This window comes from Sinocyclocheilus rhinocerous, unplaced genomic scaffold (genome assembly GCF_001515625.1).
Source record: "Sinocyclocheilus rhinocerous isolate Xijiao unplaced genomic scaffold, SAMN03320098_v1.1 scaffold1095, whole genome shotgun sequence".
Classification (NCBI taxonomy): domain Eukaryota; kingdom Metazoa; phylum Chordata; class Actinopteri; order Cypriniformes; family Cyprinidae; genus Sinocyclocheilus; species Sinocyclocheilus rhinocerous.
The window spans coordinates 172,172-179,185 of NW_015628319.1; positions in this window are offsets into that span (position 1 = coordinate 172,172).

Consider the following 7,014-nt stretch of genomic DNA (forward strand, 5'->3'; position numbering starts at 1 on the left):
AGTGTTTTTGAATGAATCTCTTGAATGAATGATTCAAAGACAAATTCATTTTTAACAGCTCCTTTTCGCCACCTCCTGGCTTAACAACGTAATCGATAAATCTTTATTAACGTCAAATTACTTTCAAAAGGTGATTTACTCTATTTTGATCACTACCGTACACATCACCCAGCTAACACACAACGTAACAGTTACGTAATGTATTAGTACTTTTTGGTAATTACATGACTTACCAATAGACAACTGTAAGTACTTAAGTGAGAGGATGAGAAATAAGATGTCAAAACTTGTGGACTAAATTTAAATCAATCATGTCTCATACACTACAAATATAGAATTTAAATTCTGGACTGTTGCTGCTTTGCAAAGATCACTCTAAGATCACTACAGGTAATCCTGAAAGATGTGAGAAAGAACCTAATGATAATAGGAAACGACCTCCAGAAAACTCTGCAAACTCTTTGTCCATTGACAAACACTGAAACACAAGGGTATGTCTGTTTGCCCAAAACTGCCTGGATGGTCCACAATGCTTCTGGGACAGTTTTCTATGGATAGTTAAGACAAAAGTTGAAGCAAAAATGCACTGTTCTTTTAGCAAATGCAAATCAACTTCAAGCCCTCATCTCAACTGTGAAGCATGGTGGATGGATCATCATGGTTTAGCGCTACTTTGATGTCTCGGCCTGAACACCATGCAATTATTGAAGGATCAACAAATTCTAAAGTGTATCAAGATGATTTACAGAAGAATGTCAGGACAGCAGTTCATGTCTTTAGCTTTAGAGAGGTAGGGTGATGCAACAAGGCAAGGACACAAAGCACACAAGTAAATCAACTAAAATATGGCTTTAATCCCTTCATGGTACTGTTTTAAATGTAACAAATATAAAAGAAAAGAGCGCTGTATTTTTACAATTCAAATTCTGACATATAGGAATAATCTTAAAATAGCAGTGTTGGGCACCCCTGACCTATACGGTCGTATGGGTGGAGCGAGGACTTGTTGTTCAGAATAAGATGGGGGGGGCTCAATCAATCAATCTGCATCATAACATTATATTATATTCTCTGAAATTAAAAGACTAAAGTGTTTACCTGTTAACCTAAAGAATGCTGTAGAATTAAATGCATTTGCCCACAGGCATGTCAAGCACATTAAAATTATATGCTGATTGTTTGGATGACAGGACAAGCAATTTTCATATTCAAATAGCCCATTTTCATTGAAGATGCTTTTGGACATCATGTTGCTTGTCTCTACGTTATTTTTTTACAACAAAATCAATCAAAACGTACATGTAAAAATGGGTAAACAAAAATCACAAGGTGAGACAACAATAAGACGTGAACATGATTATTAATTTAATGAAGAAGACTCACCACTTCTTCTCAACAGAGCAGAGTCTTAATATTTCTTATACACTCTAGAAACACACTACCTCAATTGTGAAGAAGACCCACCAACACTTGCCTTTATTGAGACAGCTGTGATAAAATGTGAGCTATCCCAAGCTCTCTGTCTGACTGGTTTGGCTCTGCATCATCACCCTCTAAAGCTGCTTTCACACTTTTCCAGAATCATGGAAAATTCAATCCCAGTATCTTAACCTACACTGTAACATTAAACGCTTCCTTTCCAGGAGTAAATGCAAGATTTTTTGGGAACTTTTTTTTAGCATGCTGCAGCAAAGGATTAAATCACATTTTAACATGATGCCAAGCAGTGCATACTTTTCATATTCAAATAGCTTATTTACACTTAGAAGTTTTGCACATTGTATCACATTACTACACAGTCGCTGGTTACTTGAATTTTTGTAGCCAAAAGAGTTCTACTACTATTATCACATTACATAAACCTCCATCGTGAGATCAGCAAAATTCCATCTTGAAGATACAGTATATGCAGCAATTACTGTGAATCATTACAAATTCTACATCACTATTCTACTCTCTCTCTCTCTCTCTCTCTATATATATATATATATGTGTAACAAGACTATAGGTCCTGCCTTTTAGGGGAACATAACTATGTGTCCTTGGAAGCCTTAAAAGTGAAAGGATCTTAGTCCTTACTTCAGTGCTTTTAGTCTCAGAATGCACTATGTGTGTATGTTTTAGCTTACACCAGGGGTTTTCAAACTGGGGTCCGTGACACAAAGCCAGGGGGTCTAGAGGACAATGTGGAGGAGTTTATAGACACCTGCCACCAAGCCACCTGCAGTGACCTCACTTTGATGGAGGGATTCAGGGTTGGGCTGGATACGGATATCCAATTCGTAATGCCACGAGGAGATCCCGGCTAGTCATTTGCACAATACCTAAACTTTGCATTATGGATTGCAGGATCCGCATATAAAGTTGGCGAAGTGAAGTCCAACCCCAAATACCCCCGTATCCCCCAAAGCAAGCTGCTCCGCCATGGCCTTCTGAACTGTCTGCTCCACCATGGCCCCCTGATCTGTCTGCTCCGCCATGGCCTCCCGAGCTCCCTGATCCGCCATGGCTCCTTGGACTGCCTGTCCCGCCATGGACTCCTGAGCTCCCTACTCCGCCATGGCCCCCCGAGCTCCCTGATCCGCCATGGCTCCTTGGACTGCCTGTCCCGCCATGGCCCCCTGAGCTCCCTGATCCGCGTCTAGAGGTCAATGTGGAGGAGTTTATAGACACCTGCCACCAAGCCACCTGCAGTGACCTCACTTTGATGGAGGGATTCAGGGTTGGGCTGGATACGGATATCCAATTCGTAATGCCACGAGGAGATCCCGGCTAGTCATTTGCACAATACCTAAACTTTGCATTATGGATTGCAGGATCCGCATATAAAGTTGGCGAAGTGAAGTCCAACCCCAAATACCCCCGTATCCCCCAAAGCTCCGCCGCTGTCTCAAGCCTGCCGGCCCGATGCACCCCAAATCAAAGGAGGAGGATGAGGAGAAAGGGACTCCTCTCTGCCCTCATCCTCAGTCCAGAGCGCACTCCAGTGTCGGCTCCAGCCCCAGAGCTTGCTCCAGTGTCGGCTCCAGCCCCAGACCTTGCTCCCGCGCGGCGCGACCACAGCAGCTTGACGTTGTCTAATTTGGCATAGTCTCCCTTCCTCTGTGCATACATATCCTTACAAGTACAATTTTAGCTGTATTATTTGTGTCCCCCTTCAAAAATTTCTCTTGAGAAATTTTGGGCCCTATTTTAACGATCTAAGCGCATCATCTAAAGCACACGGCGCAGGTGCACTCAGGGCGTGTCCGAATCCACTTATGCTAATTTAACGACGGGAAAACGGTCGGCGCGCCCAGCCGCATGGTCTAAACGGGTTGCCCCTATTATCTTAATGAGTAATGGGTGTTTTTTGGACGTAACGTGCAATAAACCAATCAGAGTGTCATCTCCCATTCCCTTTAAGAGCCAGTTGTGCTCGCGCCATGGCACGTTCGCTATTTACATGGTGAAATTTAATTTTTCATTTAAAAAAATGTTTGTGTGCTGCTGCGCATTCCTGTCTGTGTAATAAGCATTGTGCACACACATTTAGGCGTATATTACTAACGCGCTCTTTAAATAACAAAGAAAAAACATTGCGCCACACTTTAGACCAGGTTTTTGTTGGTCAATGGCGCAGTCTATTTTCAGTTCCTCAAAATAGCAATGCGCCAACAATGAGCCTGAACACACCTCTTTTTTTAGACCAGCACGCCCATGGGTGCACAAATGGGCGCAAATGCATTTGCTATTTAAACAACGCAGCGCAGGACGGGAAAATGAGAACTGCGTCGGGCTGAAAGTAGCAAAAACACTTGCGCCGCGCCTTGTGCCGCATTGCGCCAGGTGTATGATAGGGCCCTTTATTTTTATTGTCCCCCCAACTGTTAGACGAAATTTACGCCCCTGGAAGAAATTACTAATTATTTGGATTAGTATTCTAAAGTGAAGCTCACGGTAACCCACTAGTAATGATTTAATTAAGTGTAACCAAATCTAGCAAAATTAATTACTAACCAGAACCTTAAAAACCTCAAAAGTTTACAATGATTTCAATAATTACTAGAGAGTTATCATGATGTTCACTTCAGACTACTGATCCAAAAACTAGTAACTCCTTTAGAAGGATGTAGTACCACTAGTGTTGCTTTCGTCAACGAAAATTATGACTAAATATCGTCGTCAACGACCACTGAATAATCAGTGTTGGGGGTAAGGCATTACAAGTAACGTGAATTACGTAATCAGATTGCTTTTTTTTAAAGTAACTATTAAAGTAATGCATTACTTTTTAATTTACAAGAAAATATCTAAGTTACTTTTTCAAATAAGTAACTCCAATTACTTTTTTCCCCATTTATTGATGCATAACTTTTTAGAGTAACTTCCCCAACATTGATTACTATCCCATTGTAAGATTTACAGAACCTCAGACACTTTTATCTTCTGAGAAGGACTAAACACACATAGTGTATTCAAATGACATCTTTTTCCACATCTCACTGAGAGAAGATGTGAGTGAATTTCCTTCTCACCCATCCACTTCCTTTACCCACTCTTCCCCTCTCTCCCCTCATTTCCATCTAAACACAGGACACTACAGAGATCACCGAAAACACTATTCTTAATCAGAGTTTATAACAATGCAACTGTTCATGGTTGATGTCATTTGAAAGGTCTCTGTGTGTCTGGTAAAGAGGTCTCATTCTCTTAACAATAGGACAGGCAGCCATAAAAATGTAATGCACATCCTAAGAGTTTAGAGATAAGTTGATTTCTGTAGAGGGCGTGTCATTTCCCAGTGCCTTTCATGCAAATTACCTTCTGTCCCAAAAGGTGTTAATTCGCCTTGATCAATACAAATTCAAATTGTTAGTTCCTGTCTCCATTTTGGAGGATGTGTGTCTTGGACTTGGGTTACTTAAGGAAATGTGGCAGGAGGATCGGGGCGATTCTGTAGCCAGAAGCCCGTAGCATGGTGTGTCTCTCTACACTCCACACTATGTATCTTTCTAAAGTCAGGTATGCATTTCTTACTCTTAGATTTATCTTTGAGAATTTGATGTTTTGTATTGATTTGAATTGATTTGATATTCTAAATTCATATGTAATTGGCATAATACATTTACCTGACTGATAATAAATTGTTACATTTGAATTTATTCTGACTTACTCTGAGATTATTGACTCTAATTAATTATGCTAAGTCTATAACACCGCAAATCTGCTCTCAGGTTAGTAACGGACTAAAATGTTTTAGAGCTCCGGCACTAGTTATGTATACTTAGACTGTAGAGGCTATTGGGTTTTTCCATTTAGAACAACAGTGTGTTGTTGACCAACCTAAATTCGGGTCAGCCTCAACCTCTGATTATTGTAACATTATTCTAACTAAGTGTACGTGAAAAATCATGGCATGATTATATAAAGTTACTTAGAAGAAGTTAAGTTGGTCAACTTGGTTCTATAGTAATGGTCATGACCTCTGGTTAGATATAGTCTTACCTTAATTAAGTGTTTACAGATCTATGGGGACTAATAAAAGTATTCTAGAATGAGCTAAGTATTGCACGAGCCGTCCAGAATATTAGTCAATCGCCTCTGTCTAATGACCAAGACTGACGAGTTTGTGAATATGAGATCCATACACCGGCTGGTACGAAACTCAAAGTGTTATAGGAATAAGATTAATGAGATTCAATACGATTAAAGAGCGAAAGTCAACTTGGTTCTATAGTAATGGTCATGACCTCTGGTTAGATATAGTCTTACTTTAATTAAGTGTGTTCAGATCTATGGGGACTAAATAAAAGTATTCTGGAATGAGCTGAGTATTGCACGAGCCGTCCAGAATATTAGTCAATCGCCTCTGTCTAATGACCAAGACTGACGAGTTTGTGAATATGAGATCCATACACCGGCTGGTACGAAACTCAAAGTGTTATAGGAATAAGATTAATGAGATTCAATACGATTAAAGAGCGAAATAGAATAATCAAATGTCTGAGTAATAATAATAATAATTAGAAATGAACAAACAACCGATTGGCATTTCAGCCTTAAATTTGGGTTCATTATAAAATGGAGTCAGATTAGAGTTTAACTTAAAGTCCCCATGAAATCAAAATTAAATTTTTTTGGGTGTTAGTATCAATATGTTAGTCTTAAGGTTATCTATAAGGCAGTGTGCTCCAAAACAGTGACAAAATTCGCATTTAGAAGATATAAGCATTCAAAGCTTGCAGTTCGTCACTTCCGCCAGAACGGCTCAACGATTTTTTTGACGTCACATCGTACTTCAGCTTCTCATGAAACTTTCTGTCCCAATGCTCTCTAGAATCCGAAGCGCCCACCCCCTACACTATAAAATAGACGCTGAAGCCGCGGCTGAAATCGGTCACTTGTCCACAGAAGCCCTCGGGAAAAGGCAGCAAAGGGGGCGAGGCCATGCTGCGCTGCTTTAGAGAAGAGGAAGAGAAAACTAGAGGTGCAGGTAAAAATCTATTCATACATGAATCGCGATTCTGTCTTCGAAGGATTCTAATGGATTCACAAGTTTCTAAATCAATGTTCTAAAGCAGAGGTTCTTAATACTGTTCCTCACGTCCCCCTGCTCTGCACATGCTCTGCATCTCTCTCTCTCTCTCTCTCATTCAGCTCACTGTTCCACCTGTTCCAATTATACACTTATTTTCACATAGCTATGAGAAGCATTATACATGGACGCGCGTGCAGTTGCCGTACTGTATTAAAGCTTTAATCAGGATAAAACAGTATATTAAAAGCTAACATAAGCAGTAGCATTTACAAATAACAGCATATCTAAAAGTATGAGACAACAACAAACAAAAAACATAGGCCTACCATTAAAAGCCGTACTTGCAAAGGTTCTGCACGAGCCTCTTCAATAATATCCTCTGCTTCTCAATCGGGCTCAAACTGAAAAGCGATATTAAAGACGCCGTTGTTTACAATACAACCGGAGCACATGCGCTGAGGTGAGGGGCGGGACGTTTAGACGCGCACTAGAGG